General features: G+C 37.6%; 1 protein-coding gene and 1 long non-coding RNA gene across 3 annotated transcripts in view; both read right to left on the bottom strand.

The window, feature by feature from the left end:
• Positions 1-19,093, bottom strand: part of ZNF365 (zinc finger protein 365) — an 831,894-nt gene that overhangs the window by 274,811 nt on the left and 537,990 nt on the right. The window lies entirely within an intron of this gene.
• The window catches only part of LOC110256759 (uncharacterized), a 36,789-nt gene continuing 18,866 nt past the window's right edge, over positions 1,171-19,093 (bottom strand). For both annotated transcript variants that reach the window (XR_002338688.2, XR_014827742.1), the window contains 2 exons: positions 2,672-2,773; positions 1,171-1,539 (listed from right to left, as the gene is read on the bottom strand). This is a non-coding gene — a long non-coding RNA (uncharacterized LOC110256759). The remainder of the gene's footprint in view (positions 1,540-2,671; positions 2,774-19,093) is intronic.

Here is a 19,093-nt window from a genome sequence, read left to right as displayed (position 1 = left end):
TGGAAAGCTAAGAGTCTGATGACAGAGTTTCTTTGCCAACTCTGAAATGCCTTCAGTGGAAATTTTTTTTTTTTGGATGAGAAAGATAAACCTTTACTTATTCAATCTGCTATTGTTATGGATTTATTCAATCTGCTACTGTTATGGATTATTGTTATACTGTGTTACAGACTGATAAATTCCTGATTGAATGATCCAGTTCTGGTTAGCACTTCATTCTTGTGATCTTTCTGCATTTGAAAAACATTCTCAGTATCTGAGGGCAGTTGTGAGGATTAAATGAGTCAGTACGAGTGAGATGTTTGGAACAGAGACTGATATTCAGTAAATGTTCGCTACCATTAGAGTAAATGGGTACAAGTTCCGAGGAAAGTCTCAGTCCCTTCTCAGTATTTTAATCTTGGAGAAGTTAGGTGAAGGGGGTATTAGAATGTTTCTGTTGGTAGTGGTAAGTAATCCATTTTAATTAGAACTTAATTATTTTATACTATTTTCAACAGTTGAGTTAAGGAGTTCCCATGGTGGAAATTGGCAGCATCTTGGGAGAGCTGGGACACAGGTTCAATCTCTGGCCTGGCACAGTGTGTTAAGGATCCAGAGTTGCCTCAACTGCGGCTTCAATTGAGACTGCAGCTCAGATCTGATCCCTGGCCTGGGAACTCCATATGCTGTGGAGTGGCCAAAAGGAAAAAAAAAAATTGATTTAAGATGGCCCACAACAGGAAAATATTCAGTAAAATAAATAAAGTTATACATCAGGAGAAATTAATATTAAAAAAGGAAAGAGGGAGTTCCCGTCGTGGCGCAGTGGTTAACGAATCTGACTAGGAACCATGAGGTTGCGGGTTCGATCCCTGCCCTTGCTCAGTGGGTTAATGATCCGGCGTTGTCGTGAGCTGCGGTGTAGGTCGCAGATGCGGCTTGGATCCCGCGTTGCTGTGGCTCTGGCGTAGGCCGACGGCTATAGCTCCGATTGGACCCCTAGCCTGGGAACCTCCATATGCCACAGGAGCAGCCCAAGAAATGGCAAAAAGACCAAAAAAAAAAAAAAAAAAAAAAGGAAGGAGTGTGAAAAAGATAGAGTACAGATCTGAACAGCATTCAGTGTAGTAACACAGTAATGGGTAAGTTATAAATTTAGCCCAGAGGTTCCTGGTGACCACATGAAAACAGAGTATCATTTAATAGCATTAGTTCAATAGAGCTTATTAAATGTCTAGTAGGTACCACGCACTTTTCTAGGTTCTAAGGATATAATAGTCAGAAAAGCAAATACATTTTCTACACAATGGAGCTCATAGTCAAGAGGGAGAAAAAGACATGAGTTAGATAATTATGTGCATGTTTTTCAGTTTGGACAAGGAGGGGAAAAAAGTTCTTTCTGGAAAGCAAGATTTTCTCTGCACTTCACTCCAGATAAAATTTCTCATTTGGAGCATTTCCAACCCAATCTTGGTGGCCAAGTGTGACTGTGAGGCTGTGACTCTCCAATTCTGACTTGGTTCCTGTGGAGCCAGTTCTTGCTCTGCTACCGGATTCCTGGTTTTGGGATTGGGAAAAGGGATATAAAATATAGTCATCAGATTTCCCTAACTGGAGATCTGTTCTGGTTACCTCACAAACTGCTAAAATTGTAGACATTCTTATTCATTATATAAAACCCCAGGGGAAAATGAAACTATTGGGAAAAAATTTTATTGCAGGTTTTTTATTGACATAGAGTAAAACAAATCCCTTTGGTTTTACTCAAATTTATTTTTTTAAATGAGGCTTTAGGTAAGGTTTCTGAGAAATATATTCTACCAGAATTAAGGGCTTTCCCAGGCCAGAGAGATTTGCCATTATCCGAGTTAAGGCCAGATGGAATTTAATCTACCTTGTTTATCTGGCATCATCAAGAGTGATATATATATGTAATTTCTAGGTAAAACAAATTGACTCTATCAGGCACTAGGCCTTCAAATCTGAGAAATAAATATGTTTAAAATGCCTTCTGAATGATGCAGAAATCATAACTATAAACAACTTGTGAAATCAGATAAATGAAGTTCTGATTTGGAGCTGTTAATCTTTCCTTAAGGTCAAGTTAATGTTCTTTCTCTTGCTGCTTTTGCATCTACCTCTGTTAACACCTCTTTTTAATTTGCTGCTCTAAGACTGTGAAATAGTCATGTTTCCTAGAATTGTGTGTCAAATAAGATCCAATCAGTTCTGGGTGAGAGCCCAGGCTTTGTGATAAACTGTTTTCCTCAGAAGGTCCTATGATAACACTTGCTTATTCCTAAATTTAAGATGATCTTCCAGAAGGATGGGGTTAGGTTTGCTAGAGTTGACAAGAGTTATGGGGGAGCTTAAGGAACATGTCTGATAGTCAGTGTAAAGGGCTGGTTCCACTTCACTTGATGTGTGTGAATCTTGGCTCACTGTGGGCTACCTTGGTGAGTAAAACTTGGTTTACTACAGGATACACAAAGGTGTCAGCAGGAGCTGAAATGGCACCAAACCATGGATAACAAACCAAGTTGGGAATATTTATGGAGTACCAGTTATGTGTAGGGCTTGGTATTTGCTCCTGAGATCTGGGGTAATTTTTGTCTTAGAGAAGGTATATGCCTTTATGAGATTTTGAATGAAAGGCAAACAGCCATTAAGACTTAATGAAAGCACTTACTTTGGAAGTATGTGTACCACAACTGAAAAGAGAAAAAACAGCTCAACTTGGTCCTTGCCCAAGAAGGACATGCAAATTCATGAAGCGGGTCATATTATGAAACTAAGAAAATGAAAAAAAAAAGAATTATTAATTCTAGGAAAGATAAAAAATTATACCAAGAGTGTAATTAATCATAGCATACTATGTCACTTAGCAGCAAACAGTATTGCTTAATCATAGTAGCTAAAATACTCAAAACGGATTAATCCAAACATTTTGATATATTGGGAGGGTAAGAGAGGCGAGGGATATGGGAGGGAGCCAAGTCTTCCTCCACCATTTGAGGTCAATAGATAATGTCTATAATCGATGAATTAAGTGGTAACAGTATATTTATATTACGTAAAAATTTGGGGTATATTAGAGGGAAAAAATCACTAAAATAGACGTCATTACATGTTGGTGAGGTGGGAAAGGCAAAGAACTATCTTTCGTGACAAACGTTTTAGATTCTTTGACTTCTGAACTCTGATAAATGTTTAAGCTAAAAAATTAATTGAAAACTACAGTTTGGATAGAACAAAAAAAGGGATTGAGGAGTGAAAGATCAAGAGGGAATGATCCCTTGGGAGCGGCAGTTGACAAAGTAAATTGCAGAATATACTCAATGAGAATGAGATGAAACATAGGAGATAAAAGGCTTGGGACCAAGAGGTCCCAGGGAGGCATTCAGAGGAGAAAGGCTGTGACCAGGAAGTCCACATACTCACAGCTGCTTCCAGGCCCCGGTGCTCACTCAATAACAAAGCCACTTCTGTCTGGGAAAACCACAGCAAGGCCAAGCAGGGAGCAGAGTCTTTAACTGGGGTGGCGAATGAGTAGCCCTGTGAACTCCAAATGCCTCTAGCAGGCTGAGGCATGCTTTTCTGTTCCTTACTTCTTTACCCACCAGTGGATGGCCTCCCTTCCAGGGATCCCCTACAAGCACTTGTAGGTCTTTTGCCTTCTCCCTCTGCTCTTGGTCCTGAGCTGCCTTTCTGCCTCTTTGCTGTTCCATCCTGAGCACCCTGCAGACCAGTGGCCCCTGCTCTCATCTCACACTCTTCCCTGTCAAAATGCTTCCCTTTGGGTTCCATTTCCTCAGAACCAGCTGGGTGACTGGCCAACATATTTAATAATTCAATCATAAAATGAATGGTAACAAAAGGCTGGAAAGAACTTAATTCTTAAGCTTGTCTATTAGCATTTCTAATTTAATAGTAGCCTTCAGAGCTTCAACTCTGAGGAATTATTTATCTGGGAAAGTTGGGCAGCCAGCATCCATGCTAAGTGAAATAAGTCAGACAGAGAAAGACAAATACTGTATGAAATCATTGATATGTGGGATCTAAAAATACAACAAACTAGTGAATATAGCAAAAAAAGAAGCAGATTGACTGATACAGAGAACAAACTGGTGGTTATCAGTGTGGGGGAATGAGAGGTACAAACTATTGGGTATAAGGCTACAAGGATACAGGGAATAGAGCCAATATTCTGTAATAATTGTAAATGGAGTGTGATCTTTAAAAATTGTATACATATAAAAAAGCATTCAGAGGAGAGGGGCATGGGATAAACATGCCCAGCTTCCCTGAAATTATTCCGTAGAAGAAACATCTATGCATATGGCCAGCTTGGATATTCCCAGTTAAAGTATTTTTTGTATTGATCCTATACCACCTTTATCTTCTCTCCCTCAGTATTTTGAATATTCAGTCCATTCTACACACTACTTTGTGCTTATTGATAGTTTTCCTAAGACAGGTCACAAGTGTATCCTTTTGCCTCCCCCCCCCCTTTTTTTTTACAGCCACACCTGCAGCATATGGCAGTTCCCAGGCTGGGGTTGAATCCGAGCTGCAGCTTTAGGCCTACACCACAGCCACAGTGACACCAGATCTGAGCTGCATCTGAGACCTACACCACAGCTTACAACAACTCCAGGTCCTTTGTCTTTCTGGTCCATGACCTCCTTGAGTGCTAGCATCCTGTTGTCAAATGACGTGAAATCTTTATTAGCCTTTGTTACCTACTTACGTCATTAATTTCTGAGGCCTCGACTAAAATGGTTAGCAGTGTCTTTTGGCTAAGAAACTTGTTCCAGTTGTGAGATGAAGCTCATAGAGGAAATAAGATAACCATCTATCCTTCTGTATGAAAGAGAGCTGAGAAAAAAAGAAGCCGACCTCTCCTGGAGAAGAGAGGAGGCAGACAAAGTGGGTGAAGAACTGAAGTGCTGAGCAAGAGCTGATCCCTAGCAGAGAGGATTCTCTTCAATGTAGAAATCATGTTGTGTTTCTGGGAGGTCAGGAACTTACAATGGAACTTTGGGAATCTGGTCATTTTCTAACAGCTTCTTGGCTTTGACTGTCCAAGCCAGGCTCCTAAGAGGGGTCAAGTACTGAGAAATGATATGTTATACTTGCAGTTCTTAAAAACTCATTATGTAGACAGAGCTGTTATGACATTGAGGACAAATCCACCTAAATATTTTTCGACCTGTGTTTTGTTTGGTGATTTCAAAATGCCAGAAATGGTGAAGGCTTGATTCCTTAAAGGGACTCAGATATAAAAATGGTTAAATTATTTACTTGCAAGGAAGGACTATGAATGAATTAGAAATAGCTAGGAATGCCGGTTTCAGAAAAATAAACGAAAATGTCTTTACATTAAAAATTTTATTTTTTTTAATCCCCACAGGTTTTAGAGAAGATATAAACAATTCTGAATATTCTAAAAATTGAAAACACTGGTGAAAGTGTAAATGTTTTCTCATTCGTTTCCATTTCTATTGTGAAAGCCTGAATGCTATATCTATTATTTCAATTACTTCCTAATCCTCAGCAAGTGGCAGCTTCCAGAGATACAAGCAAGGTTCATGGGAAAAAGTTTAGCGCCTCTAAAATTTAACCTGAAATTTGAATTAAGAAACAAACAAAAACAGGAAACATGGCCAAGTTCTCAAATGGGATCCAGTCCATAAAGCTCTACAATTACTGTCCAATATGGTAGCCACCACCTGCATGTGGCTAGGATGACAGAGGAAGTGACTTTCTAAGTTTGTTTAATTTTTGTTAATTTTAAAAATGAAGCAGTGTAAAATACTTTTCTTAAAGTATAACTTTATTGTTTGGTATTCCACTTTAATTGCTGTATGGTGTCAGACACTGTGTTGTAGAGGGTGTGTTGGGCACACATGCTCTTTCTAGAGTGGCACATAAACACCTAATCAACAGATTGATTCAGTTTGAATTATTTTTCTCTGTGCAACAACGTTAACACAGTAACAAGATATGTGAACCTTGTATTCAGATAGCATGAGTTACAGTGATACAAACTGAAATGGTTACTATTTTAATTATAACTAAAATAATTTTCTTGGTAAAAAATAAGGGTGAATGAATTTTAAATTTAAAACAAAGACACACCACTGGTGGGGAGTTGAGTAGAGATGCAGAAGAAGTACAACAGTGAAGGAAATAAAGAGACTGAGGAAGAAGGTATGTTGCATATTTCACAATGAATGACATTTGCAATTTGCTGAGGCAGAGCAAAGTGAAAAAGCTGTTGTTCGTGTAAAAAAATTTTTAAGATAATAAAATTACTATTAAGAGGTATTTTCAACAAAATGTGAAACTGTTAAGAAGTTTCCTCTTAACAGACAAAAAAACTTCCTTAGTATCAGAATTTAATGTCTGAGAAATTATTTTTAAATGATTTTTAAGAGGACCTGTGCTTTAACTTTGGTCAGCTATAAAACTGCTTGGATTCTTGAACACATTCAAACACACACACGATGGAGAGATGGTGAAAGAAATTATTATTTCAGTTGTGAGAGTTTTGATAGAAAATTATAAGGAAAAAACTAAAAAAAGATATTTTCAAAAAACCGAAAGATCTTTATGGCACCGAACTGCCCACATATAAACTTTCTAACAATAAGATCACTTGATTCAAAATTTGAAAAGTTGCAAATATTTTTTCTTAGCTTTAAATACCATGCTACGCAAGAGACATTGCTCAAGTAATTCTTCAGTTATGTTTTTCTCAAATATTGTCAATTTGTGACCTAAAATCAAACACATGATGCACATTCTTTTTGAGTCTTTTATACCTGTCAAAGAGGAGTTTCAGCTAGATTTGGAAAAAAATTATGCTGTATCATATTGGATGGTGTTCTAGCTGCATTAGGTAAAACATTCAAATTTATTTACTGGGTCACTATGCTGTACAGTAGAAAAAAAATAATGTATTGGGGAAGTTAAAAAAATAAAGAATAGAGGTTCTCTTAAAAAAACATTTATTGGAATTTTAAAATGTGACTATTTTCCTTACATGATATATATTGAAAATTCATCCTGTGCTCGGTTTGCTGAGGCAGACTCTATGACAGTGTTGTGGATATAGTTGTTAAAAATCTTTTAATATATATGTGCAAATGCTATGAATCATCAGAGGTTTATGAACAGTTGAAAGAAACAGAAGACAATGAGTTTAGTCATCCTGTGTTCTTTGCCAATGTTCTTTGGTTAAATTGTGGAAGAACTTTGCAGATTTACTGTATTAATTCATATTGTCTTGGAACAAAGGAATGTTTGCTAAGAATTCAATAATCAAAGATAAACATGGCAGTGGGATTTACATTTTCTCCATGGTGTTACAATGCATATGAATGAGCTATATTTGAAGCTCCAAGAAAAGGGAAAACTTATTGTGACCTAGCTAGACAGAAGAGTTTATGCTGAAATGAGAACTTTTCATAATAATAATGATTTTATACATTTTAATAACATGACTCAATATGCAAAGTGTTCTTCATGAAAATTGGCTGCCAAAAGTACAAAGAAAATTTGAACATTTTGTTGATATTGATACATTTAGAGTTATATTTCAATTTATTAAATATTGTTTTGAATTTGAGTTAATAATCCTGAGTGGACATAGGAGAGAGTGAATTTATTTAACTTGAACAGATGTAATTTTGAAACTGCTAAGTTTTTGCTTCAAAGTCAATTCAAATTTTTAAAAAACTCTGTCTTATCAATGTGGATGCAAACATTAAAGGAAGAAATTTTTGGATATAACTTGGAATGCTTTAAGTACATTTGGAACAACTTTGGTACAGGAATCTATTTTTTAATTATAAATTTTATGTATACATTGATATTTTGTAAATAGAAAATCTATACTAGATTTTGTAGACAGAATGAATGAATATAAGAATATACAATATTGCTAATAATTTTTATGTTAAAAAATTACATGTTGAAATTATAATACTTTAGACATACTAGATTAAATAAAATAAAATTAATATCATCTATTTCTCTTCTTTTTTTTGGCCACACCCACGCATGTGGAAGTTCCCTGGCCAGGGGTGACAATGCTGGATCCTTAATCCACTGTGCCATGAGGGAACTCCCTCATTCACTTTTTTTTTTTTTTTTTTTTGTCTTTTGTCTTTTCTGTTGTTGTTGTTGTTGTTATTGTTGCTATTTCTTGGGCCGCTCCCGCGGCATATGGAGGTTCCCAGGCTAGGGGTCCAATCGGAGCTGTAGCCACCGGCCTACGCCAGAGCCACTGCAACGCGGGATCCGAGCCGCGTCTGCAACCTACACCACAGCTCACGGCAACACCGGATCCTTAACCCACTGAGCAAGGGCAGGGATCGAACCCGCAACCTCATGGTTCCTAGTCGGATTCGTTAACCACTGTGCCACGACGGGAACTCCCTCATTCACTTTTTTTGATGTGGTAACTAATAAATTTAAAATCACTTATATCTGGAATCTAATATATGGCACAAATGAACCTTTCCACAGAAAAGAAACTCATGGACCTGGAGAAGAGGCTTGTGGTTGCCAAGGGGGAGGGGGAGGGGGAGGTAGTGGGGTGGATTGGGAGCTTGGGGTTAATAGATGCAAACTATTGCCTTTAGAATGGATTAGCAATGAGATCCTGCTGTGTAGCACTGGGAACTATGTCTCATCACTTACGATGGAGCATGATAATGTGAGAAAATACAATGTGTACATGTACAGCACTACGCTGTACAGTAGAAAAAAAAACTGTATTGGGGAAATAACAATTTAAAAAAATGTGAAACCAAACATATGCCATTTATAAGTGATACACTTGAGAATGCCACAGAAATAAAATAAAAAGATTAAAAAAAATAAAATTACGAGTGTGAGCAATATTATATATCTATTGTGCATCACTTGCCCCAAAGCCCCAGAAATATGGATTTCACCAAAATCCCAAAGGTATCAGTATCTAGTTATATACTAGATCTGGATCAATGCCAACTGTCACATAATGAATGCCAAGTTTGTTAAGTCATTGACCCATGAACATCTACTCCTCTCCTCCATTGTAAACTAGGGCATCTCTTTGTGAGATGTCTGGTGAGAGTTCAGGGTCCAGTCTGTGGCCAAGAAATACAATTTTGCCTGTCCAAGGAGGAACAACACCGGTGACCCTGGACTGGTTATCGTTCATTTCAATCAACTGAAGTAAATCCTGACTGGGAGAACACCCAGAAATCAAATCCTATAGATTATGTCACTCAGTATTGAGATGCTCACCTGTACCTGAAAAAAAAAAAAAATAGATTCATAGTGCCAAGACTTTTATGAGATAAGACAACATCTGAAGTCATTGTCTAAGTTTCTAAAAAAGAATGGAGACCAGCCAGAATCAATACATTCCTGAGCTGATATGAGAGATTGCCACAAAGAGAAAAATAATCTGCAAGTCTCTATGTCCCCTAGCCACCTTTTCCATTCTATCTTTATGCTATCTTCATACCAGATTTGAAGTATTTGTGGTAATGATGCTTTGTGGTTTAAAAAAGCAGTTAATAAACTTCTTAGAAGATCTTGGTGAAGGGTCCCGTCTTGCCCTTTGCTGAATAAATGACTTTGGATAAACCACTGTCTCTCAGTTTTCTGTTCTGAATTAGATCAGATGATTTATTAGAAACCTCTAGAACCGGAGTTCCCGTCGTGGCGCAGTGGTTAACGAATCCGACTAGGAACCATGAGGTTGCGGGTTCGGTCCCTGCCTTTGCTCAGTGGGTTAACGATCCGGCGTTGCCGTGAGCTGTGGTGTAGGTTGCAGACGCGGCTCGGATCCTGCGTTGCAGTGGCTCTGGCGTAGGCCTGTGGCTACAGCTCCAATTAGACCCCTAGCCTGGGAACCTCCATATGCCGCGGGAGCGACCCAAGAAATAGCAAAAAGACAAAAAAAAAAAAAAAAAAGAAACCTCTAGAACCAAGGCTTGCATTTCTTTGTTCCTCTGGCAGAAGCTGAGACATGAAGCCTAAACTATGTAAAACTCATTTAAAATCTCAATTCCATTCTAAGAATTGGAAAACCACCATTTTATTCCTTCTTCAATGGAAGAAGAATGTATAATAACTTCCTTCTGTGATTTTCTATTTATAGAAAGTCTCTATTATATTGTTTTATAAGCGCTGCTGCATAGTCCCCCCTTATCAAAAATAAAGTAGCAAGAAAGAAGATTTAAGAATGCTGTTACGTGTCTAATCATGCTCTTAATTTATAAATGTGGAACCCTCAGAATGAAAGGCTGTATTAATAATAGCATTATGGGGAAAATGGCCAAGGAATCATTTCTTTTTCTCACACATATGATAAAGTCTCATATATTAGTTTGAACTAACTTTTATTGGTATTAGAAGAGGAAACTAGCTCTCCAGGGTAGATAATTTTTATGCTAATTTCTCACACCTCAATGTACACAATTATTACAGGGCATTCAAGTGATCCATTCACTGAATGAAGAAAAATTATTCCAAATGATTATTGATGGGTTAATCAAGATAACCATGTCAACTTTCTTTATCCATTAGTGGTAACATCTACAGTATTTCACAATCATAATAATAAAGAGCCAAATGCTAATGGGCGAGGTAATCAGACCTTAATGAAGAACAGTGAAAAATCTGCTTTTAAAAATAGTTTACAGTCTTCATAATCACTGAAGTGGTCAGTTAATCCCAAGATTCTTCATATTTCATAATGTGTGTTTGCAATTTTTTTCTTCATTTCAAAAATAGTTGGATTTAACTAATGTAAGAAAGTAGAAATAAGTCAGGAAGAGAAAGACAAATACCCTATGATATCACTTATATGTGGAATCTAAGATGTGACACAAATAAACTTATCTATGACACAGAAATAGATCCTCAGATAGACAGAATAGACTTGTGGATGCCGGAGGGGGGCATGGAGGTGGGGGAGGGATATACTGGGAGTTTGGGATTAGCAGATGCAAACTATTATATGCAGAATGGATAAAAATGAGGTCCCACTGTATAGACAGGGAACTGTATTCAATATCCTGTGATAAAACATAATGAAAAAGAATATTTAAAAAAAGGGATGTATGTATATGTATAACTGAGTCACTTTGCTGTATAACAGAAATTAATACAGCATTTAAACCAACCACACTTCAAAAAAAAAGAGAAAGAATAGAAATAAATGGAGAGGGATTCCTCTTTTTATTTTTTGCTTTTTATGGCCACACCCATGGCATATATATGTTCCCAGGCTAGGGGTTGAATCAGCGCCACAGCAGCGTGGATCTGAGCCACGTCTATGACCTACACCACAGCTCACGGCAATGCTGGATCCCCGGCGACCCACTGAGGAAGGCCAGGGATCAAAGTACATCCTTACAGATACTAGTTGGATTTGTTTATTCTGTGCCACAATGGAAACTCCTGGATTCTTTTTAAATAAACACATATTTTATAAGCTATTCATATTGCAATGGTGACTTAAATGGGGGAAATCCCTATTCATTCAAAAACTCATGATTATATTTTTATGCTTTTCTTCCCATCTTTATACTTTCACTCAAATTTGGTCATTTTATTAATATAAGCTCAGATAGGTTTGGACTTGCAACTTTATTATAATTATTCATAGTCATATGTTATGGTTTAACTTTATATTATTGATAAAAATAAATTTGTATTTATTGATGGCTTATGATACCCCAATGTACTGTCATGATAATCTGAGAACCTGGCAGTCGCAACCCACTTCTGAAAAGCAATTTAAAATGGTTCTCTATGAATCAGTCACTCTACTTTATATCATATGACCTCACTACCCTGGCACCATTAACAAAATATTCTAGGGAGTGGCAACTGACTCAAAGTTACTCAGTTATCTGTAGTTGATACTTGGCCTGTGGCCTATAAGATAGCTTGACACAGAACTCTGCCCCCAAAGACGTGCTATTCTGAACATTGACTGGGCAGCACAAACAGATTGTTTGGGTGTCTGAACATGAAAGATCCCAAGAGATATAGTTGAGGTGGTACAGAGAAAAAGCAGCACATAGAATCCATGAACACAAGTTCTTTTTTTTTTTTTGTTTTATCTTTTTGCCTTTTCTAGGTCGCTCCCGCGGCATACGGAGGTTCCCAGGCTAGGGGTGGAATCCAAGCTGTGGCCGCCGGCCTACGCCACCACCACAGCCACAGCAATGCTGTACCTGAGTTGCGTCTGCAACCTATACCACCACTCACGGCAACGCAGGATCCTTAACCCACTGAGCAAGGCCTGGGACCAAACCCACAACCTCATGGTTCCTAGTCAGATTCGTTAACCACTGCGCCATAAGGGGAACTCCACAAGTTCTCAATAAACAGAGCCAGGAGCTGATTATGGAGTGGGAGTCAGTGTCAGTAGCAAGCAGAAGAAGCAAATCTTGACACTAAGCCATGAGTAGGGGCAGTGTGGCTGGTCTGTTAGCACTGTTCTGAGAGCCACTATTGGGTCAAGAGTGCGTCTAGTGGACCACAAGATCTACCCTTTCATCCTGAGGGAACTTCCGGTCCTCTGTAGGCTGTGGTAATGCCGGTGGTTTTTAAAATGTTGGCTGTGATTCCCCAGGAGTTCCAAGAAGTTGTTTAGGGGCCTCTACCAGGGAAGAGGGGAATATCAAAAGGACAGGACCTCCCCACCCCAGCATCAGCTAGAGCAGTGCTCTTTGTTCTGTACTTTTTTTTTTTTTTTCCACATGAGATTTCATGAGAAGGAAGGTTCTATGACAGTTAAAAATTTTTTAAAATATTGTCCTTTCAAGTATTAGCCATTGGCAATAAAGTTACAGAAATTTTAACTTTTGCTGACCTTTTTTCTTTTTCTTTTTTGGTCATGCCCACAGCATGTGGATCAAAGCTGAGCCATAGCAGCAACCTGAGCTGCTGCTATGCCACCAGGGAATTCCCACTTTAATGTTTGCTGAGCATTGTCTTAAAATGTGAGACTAAGAGGCTTGTTTTTTCCTTCCAGACGTTTTTTTCCTCCCTCCTCTGTGCAGTTTTTTCTTTCAAACTCCTAATATTTTATGATGAAATGTCAACTGCATACATCTTCAACTCCTTGGTCATTTTGTCCCACTGGGTAACTTTTAAAGCTACTCTGTCATTTATTTTTCACTGCAATTGGGCCACAGTTTCCAAACCTGGCTGATAATTAGAATCGTCTACAAAGCTTTATAAATAGCAGATCTCTGGGCCTTCCCCTCCATCCACAAGATACCTTTGGAGACCAGCTTCTGAAGAAATCTGTATTTCTGAAGCTCCCCAGAAAATTCTGATTCTCAATCTAGGTGTAATACCACTAAATTAGATCAAAAAGGTACCAACTGCCTTTGGAGGGTAGGGTTGGGGGAGAAGCACACAGGTCAGATGAAGTATGATTCTAAGAGGAAAGGAAAAATTATCCTAATTTACAATTTGGTCTAGAATTGGTCCAGGGAGTGTCAATTAAGTATTCTTATTCTATACTCTTAAAACTAGAAGGTTGTGGCTTAAACTTAAAAGTAAGTGAAATTTGAGAAGTAATAACAATGTATACATACACTTTCACTATTTTATTTAAACTGGAGATATATAATTTTTTTTTTTTTTTTTGACTGAGGCATGCAAAGGCTTAATGTAGGATCAGTTCCTAGACTAGGGATTAAACCTGGGTAAAACAAAAACAAAAACACCTGGGCCACAGTGGTGAAAGTGCTGCGTCCTAACTACTAGACCACCAGGAAACTTCCAAGATGTATAAATATCTTAAGCAGTCATGGCCTCATCTTGGCGCATGTGTCTTTGCCTATGGAGTTTCCTGTCGTCTTTCTTTCTTTTTTTTTTTTTTTTTTTTTGCCTTTTGTCTTTTTTGTTGTTGTTGTTGTTATTGTTGCTATTTCTTGGGCCGCTCCCGCGGCATATGGAGGTTCCCAGGCTAGGGGTTGAATCGGAGCTGTAGCCACCCGCCTACGCCAGAGCCACAGCAACGCAGGATCCGAGCCGCGTCTGCAACCTACACCACAGCTCACGGCAACGCCGGATCGTTAACCCACTGAGCAAAGGCAGGGACCGAACCCGCAACCTCATGGTTCCTAGTCGGATTCGTTAACCACTGCGCCACGACGGGAACTCCCTGTCGTCTTTCTTGCATAAACCACACAAAGTATTTCAGCTTTTCAAGTTTCATCCTTAAAGTGGGTTCTTTAAGGAATTTAAAGACATTTGCAAAGGATGTGTATAGAATTCTTTAGAATCCATAATTTTATAAAAAATTTCTAAATTTTTTGTTACTTTTTTTTTTTTTTTTTCTTTCTAGGACCGCATCTTCGGTGTATGGAAGTTCCGAGGCTAGGGGTTGAATCTGACCTTAGCCGCCAGCCTATACCACAGCCAGAGCAACACAACCTCTGAGCCCCATCTGGGGCCTACACCATAGCTCATTGCAGTGCTGGATCCTTTAACCTACTGAGCAAGGCCAGGGATCAAACCCATGCCCTCATGGACACTAGTTGGGCTCGTTACCACTGAGCCACAATGGGAACTCCTAAAAACTTCTAAAATTTTAGACTTATCTTACCTACTTGACTCAAAGGCAATTCAAACATTCGACTTATTATTTATTTTTTTTCTGGCTGTGCCCATGGTGTGTAGAAGTTGCTGGGCCAGGGATTTAACCCATGCCACAGTGGAGATCCAAACCCCTGCAGTGGCAATGCCAGATCCTTAAACTGTTGTTCCACAAAAGAACTCAACTAAATTTTTATAAAAACAATTCTCTTTTTGTACTCAGATTGTACTTCTATGGGTTTATATAATACCTGATTAAATTACATAACAAGGAACAAATAGAACATAAATAGATTTGGGGAAAAGTACAACTGACTCTCAGTACAGACAACTTAATTACAAGAGCATACTGCAGAGTCATCTATAGTTGCAAGTATCCAGCACGCTTTGGTCTTCGATCAGGGTGTTTTGTAGAGATCATCAGCTAATCTGATGAGCTGGTTAAAGGAGAGATTGGCTAAAAAAACTTCTACTGTATATGTTACTCTGTAGATGTATGGAATAGGGTTTTAGGAAGTTAAAGTTAAATGACTACTGGATTTTTACTATTTACTTTGTGAAATATGTTCCCCTTCAAGCTCCCAAGCACTGTTTCAGACATACATAAATATATATAAAATAAATAAATAAATAATATATATATAATATATAATAAATAAATAAATAAAAGAATACACTTTATGCAATCTTGCACAAAGTTCAGAAGTAATTGAAAGAACTGGGAGAAAGCCAATTTGAGGTTGCAAAATAAGTGGATTTTTTTTAAAAAATGCTGTTTTATAACTTTAAAGGGCACAAAATAGCCAATGCCAAATTTAAGTTTTGTTTCTAATAGAAACTCTCAGTGACCTGCTGTTCACACATCAATTACTGGTATGTAAGCAGTTATCTGTATGTAAAGAAGCATGTCTTGTACTTTACACTCAGTAAATATTTAATGAATGAAATGTGGGTTCTTTTTTATAATTTAAACATGTTTAAAAATGTTAATTTACTTACTATAATTAGATTATCTTAAAAATGGGCTTTTTTTCAGAATTGTGGGCATCTTTTGTTTTCCTGGAGCACATGTTAGGACATATGGTAGAGTGATTAAGAGCAAAGTCAGAGTTCATATCCCAGTTTTACCACTTAGTTGTTTGAAATATTGGGCAAGTTAGCTTGACCTCAGTTTTCTCATCTGAAAATGGGAATAACAACCCCTACCTCACAGACTTAGGGGGATTAAATGTGAAAGATAATACCATTTGTCCAAAACATTATCCTTTCTCTGTTAAATTTTCCTTTCATCTTTGTCAAAAATTAGTTATACCTTTATGCACTGATCTATTTCTAGACTGTCAATTGTGTTTCCCTGACCTAGAGGTCTTATTTTTAGATCAATATCACACTGTCTTGATTATGATGCCTTTATAATTAGTCTTGAAATCAGGCAGTGTAAGTTGTCCAACTTTGTTCTTTTTCAACATTGTTTTGACTATTCTAGACTGCATTCCATGTGAATTTTAGAATCAGCTGGTCAATTTCTAAAAAAAAAAAATTAAAAAATAAATTAAAAAAAACAAGCCAAGGTTTTCATGTATGTGCATTTAAAGATCAACCATAGGAAATTAATCTCAATATTAGTATTTGTGACCTATTAACAAGGTTTAGTCCTCCATTTATTTGTCTTCTTTAATTTCTCTCAGTGATGTATTACAGTTTTTGATGTACAAGTCTTATACATCATTTATGAGGCTTAACCCCAGGTACTTCATATTTTTGATGCTGTTGTAAATAGTCTTGTTTTACTAAATAAATTTCTGATTGTTCATTGTCAATTTATAGAAATATAACTGAGTTTTGTGTATTCATTTTGTATCCTACCACCTTGCAAAATTTACCAGTTCCAGTAGCTCTTTTATAGATTTCATCAGATTTCCTACACACATAATTATGTCATCTATGAATAAATACGGTCTTCCTCCTTTTCCAAACTGGTTGTTTTTTTGGAGGGGGGAGTGTGGTGTTTTGTTTTGTTTTGTTTTTGGGCCATGCCTGTGGCATATGGAAGTTCCCAGGCCAGGGGATCGAACTCACACCACAGCAGTGATCCTAGCCCACTAAGCCACATGGGAACTCCCCTTGCTATCTTAATATCTATAAAATCTGTAGCAATGTCACTTCTCTCATTCCTAGCATTGGTAACTTGGTCTTCTTTCTTTTTCTCCTTGTAAGTTGGGCTATAAATTTATCAAATTTATTGATTTTCTCAAAGAACAAGCTTTCTTTTTCTACTTTTTTTCTTTCTGCTCAATTTAGGCTCAATTTGCTTTTCTTTTTTTCCTACCTCTTTAATGTAAAAGCTGACTGAGATCACTGATTTATGACCTTTTACAATTTCTAATAAACTTTAATTCCTATTTCTATTAAGATAGGAGAACAGAATGCCTACGTACTGTGTTAGCAGTGGTCTACAAATTTTTTGGTTTTCACATGCATTTAATTTGCACATTTATTTAAATTATGTTCTAATTTTCCTTTTGTTTTCTTCTTGAATCATGAAATATTTGAGGTAAGTACCTTACTTTTCAAATATTTGTGGATTTCCCAGAGTTCTTTCTGTCATTGATTTCTAATCAATTCCATTATGGTCAGAGAATATACTTTGCATGCTTGAATACTTTAAAAATTATTGAGACTTGTTTTACAACCCAAATGTGGTATATCGTGGTAACACTCCATGTGCACTTGAAAGTAACATATATTCCTCTGTACCACAGAATATTCTATAAAAGTCAATTATGATAAGGTGTACTATGAGGGACCACCTCACACCAGTCAAAATGGCCATCATTAATAAGTCCACAAAAAACAAATGCTGGAGAGGGTGTAGAGAAAAGGGAACCCTCCTATGCTGTTGATGGGTATGTAAATCGGTACAACCACTATGGAAAACAGTATGGAGGTACCTCAGAGAACTAAATATAGAACTACCATATAACCCAGCAATCCAGTCTTGGGCATATATCCAGACAAAGCATTCACTGAAAAAGAAACACGCACCCATATGTTCATTGCAGCACTATTCACAATAGCTGAGACATGGAGACAACTCAAATGCCCATTGATAGATGAGTGGATTAGGAAGATGTGGTATATATACACAATGGAATACTATTCAGCCATAAAAAAGAACAAAATAATGCCATTTGCAGCAACATGGATGAAACTAGAGACTCTCACACCAAGTAAAGTACATCAGAAAGAGAAAGACAAATACTATATATTACTTATATGTAGAATCTAATATATGGCACAAATGAAAGGAAACAAACTCCACAGAAAGGAAACAACTCATGGACTTGGAGAACAGACTTGTGGTTGCCAAGGGGGAGGGGAAGGGAGTGGGAGGGACTGGGAATTTGGGGTTGATAGATGCCAACTATTGCCTTTGGGATGGATAAGCAATGAGATCCTGCTGTATAGCACTGAGAACTATATCTAGTCACTTATGATGGAGCATGATAATGTGAGAAAAAGGAATGTAAATGTGTACGTGTGACTGGGCCACCTTGCTGTACAGCAGAAAATTGACAGAACACTATAAACTAGCTATGATGGGAAAAATAAAAACAATTTAAAGCAAGTATGACAAGGTGGTTATAACGTTGTGAAGTCTTCTACATCAGAGGTCTAGAGGTTCATAAAATTTTTCTCTGAAGGGCCAGATAGTAAATATTTCCAGTTTCGTGGGCCATATATTCCCTGTCACAATTGCTCAAATCCGCAGTTGTATTGAGATAGTACTTGGATATGCCTATATCTGAACATGAGCTGGATTTGGACCAAAGGCCATAGTATGCTGAGTCCTGCTTTCTAACTGTACTGATTTTCAGTCTACATGTTCTATCAATTATTGACAGTTGAATGTTGTAATCCCCAACTATCGTTATAGATTTGTCTGTTTCTCCTTTGAGTTCTGTCCATTTTGGCTTTATGTAAACATGAAACTCTATGAGGTGCCTAAATGTTTAGGACTGTTATGTCCTCCTGAAGAAAATTGACCCCTCTGTAATTATGGTAGAACTTCTTCATCCCTGGTAATATTCTTTAACCCCCTCCCTGCTTTGTCTAATACAAACATGGCCACTTTAGCTTTTTTCTGAGTGTGCGAGGGTGGTATATCTTTTCCCTCATGTTCTCAGAGCAGCCTGTCCTCAGGTCAGGCTGGTGTCCTGTGAGGTGAGCTTGAGGTGCCTGTCTGGAGACAGGCCTGAGGTTGTCCGCTCCATGGATGCCTGGGTGGGTAGGTCTCATTCACACAGACATAAATTAAAAGAACCATTGTGTCTTCCCTTTAATTCACAATGTCCAGACTAGCTTTTATCCATAATGAAACAGATTTCAGTGTCTATATTTCCATCCATTCAAAATTTGGGAGGAGGAGAAGGAGGGTTTTTTGTTTGTGTTTTGTTTTGCCCACAGTTGTAGTATGTGGAAG

This window comes from Sus scrofa, chromosome 14 (assembly GCF_054392235.1).
Source record: "Sus scrofa isolate SSC_HxYL_T2T_F1_AM1 chromosome 14, Sscrofa_HxYL_maternal_Yorkshire_Landrace_v2.0, whole genome shotgun sequence".
NCBI classification, from domain to species: Eukaryota; Metazoa; Chordata; class Mammalia; order Artiodactyla; family Suidae; genus Sus; species Sus scrofa.
The sequence above is the reverse complement of the archived record's forward strand: the minus strand, read 5'-3'. Positions and strand labels throughout refer to the sequence as shown.